This window comes from Loa loa (assembly GCF_000183805.2).
Source record: "Loa loa unplaced genomic scaffold supercont3.170, whole genome shotgun sequence".
Classification (NCBI taxonomy): Eukaryota; Metazoa; Nematoda; class Chromadorea; order Rhabditida; family Onchocercidae; genus Loa; species Loa loa.
In genome coordinates, this window is record NW_018108350.1 from 35,095 (window position 1) to 37,557 (window position 2,463).

A 2,463-nucleotide genomic window follows, 5' to 3' on the forward strand; every position below is an offset into this window, starting at 1 on the left:
TTATTATTATTATTATTATTATTATTATTATTATTATTATTATTATTATTATTATTATTATTATTATTATTATTATTATTATTATTATTATTATTATTATTATTATTATTATTATTATTATTATTATTATTATTATTATTATTATTATTATTATTATTATTATTATTATTATTATTATTATTATTATTATTATCATTAATTAGTATTGTTGATAATTAATGTTATTAATAATGATATATCAATAATAATAATTTTTTCTAATAATGATAATGAGAATGATAATAATGATTAATAATAATGAATAGCAAATGTTATTATTAGTAACATCAATTATTAATAATAATGATAGTTAATAATTAATAACATAATTGGTAACGTTATTAATAACAGCAACAAATAATAACAATTATTATTACTATTTATTATCATTATCACTATTATTATTATTATTATCATCGTAATAATCTTTGTCATTACCATAAATTATTATTAAATAATAATATTACTATTGCTCCATGTACGCTGCGCTTCCATCCTTATTGTATCTGGCTTTATCCATTGTCAATAAAATATCATTTTTCGTTTCTTTTTTCTTCTTGACTTCTTCAGTTTTGTTTATTGTTTTATTTAATAGCAAAATAAAAAAAAATATTTTCGAGGAAAAAAGAGCAAAAAAGGAAAGTGCATATGAAATGATATCAGAAATTTAACATAAAAAAGAAAAATTAAAAAATACTAATTGGAAATATTATTAAAAGTTAACCCCTTTTTAAATAGCAAAATTGCTGATTGAAAATGTTGAAATGAATTTGAGAAAAATGATGTGATAATTAAGGAGAGTAAATAATAGAAATGAAATCACCCTGCACCTAACTTTTACCTTAATGGCACATCATATACCTAATGAAAGAGAAACGAGTTATCAATGATACTAAAGCCTATCATCCAACGAGTGAAAAATGATGCCATAAACAATGATGGAATTATTTGTCCCAAACATTTACTTCGACTTCATGTATCTAATGAAGGGGAAACGAGCTATCAGTATTGTTAACGCCTAATCATTCGATAAATAAAGAGTGATGCAATTAGTAATGACGCTTAACGGTGATAAATTTGTCCCTAACATTTTTTTCTTTAAGATATCACCTCATGTATTTAATATAGCAAAACAACAACTTAATCAGTGTTATCCAATTCCTTATCAGTGAACGACTTGTCAGTAACATTGCCTTGAGGCTCATAACGCCAAATGTTAGTCATTAGCAGAGTTAGGGTTATCAATTCTAATACTTGGTGTTTTGTTATTAAATTTTTTTCTTTTCAAGTTGAAATATTTTATATTTCAAAAAAGAATAATTGAAGTGAAGTGATTGATTAACAATTCCAACAAAATAAAATAAAATAAAGAACTGAGAAGCAGACAAAACAGAAGCAGACAAGAGAGAGAGATGGAAAGGAGGGGTAAGAGGGAGAGGGAGGAATGGATGAAATAGTGTAGTGTAAAGAACGGGAAGAACAGCAACTTCGATTATGCATAGATACATTTCATATACACATATAACTGATTATATATGTAAATTATTAGCACTGGGTTTAAAATTAAAAGGTGGAAAAATAAGGGAAGATGAAATATTAATGGAGAAATACAACAGTTATGAATACGAAAAAAAATAGTACGCAAAGCAATTGATTAATAATTTAGAGAAAATAGAAAGAGACTAATTGATGTATATGAGAATAATTTTTCTAGTTGCCAACGGAAAAGAAAAACATCGAAATTGAACAAAAAAAAAAAAAAGAAAAAAAAGACGAAGAAGGGAAAAACCGAAATAGGAAAAAAAACCGGTGAAAAAGTAAGAAATTGAACAAGGAATAATTTATGTGATTATATAATTAACGATTATTTTGGCATTATGAAACCATCAGCAAAAGAAATAAACACAACAGATTTCTTCCGCTGAATTAAGATTGATGACTATGGAGAAAAATGAACTCAAGATCATTCTCCTCTTTCCGTTTTTTTGCTATTTTCTAAGTTCCTTTATTTCCAAAATACTCAGAAACGACTTCAATTGCAGAAATTGGATCACAGGAAGAAAAGCACCACTATGCAAGGAAGCGTAACTTCCTTCTTCTTCTATCTTCATTTTGCTTTTTATTCTTCATCCTAGCGTAATTACTTTGGCAGTCCGGAAATTTCAAACTTTGCTAAATGCTTTTGCTTTTATTGTAAAATAATTGACTATTCTTCTAATTAAGCAGTACCATAATGGCAGAAAAATTGAAAATTGTAAAGGATTTTCAATTACTTTTTTTGATTCGAATAAATAAAGAGGGTTATGAAAAAAGGTCACTAAATGAAAATAAAATACATCAATCAGCAGAGAAAGTAATAATTTCGAAAATCTTCACAACAATTATGAAAACAGCAAATTTAACAAATATATATAATAAGCGGCA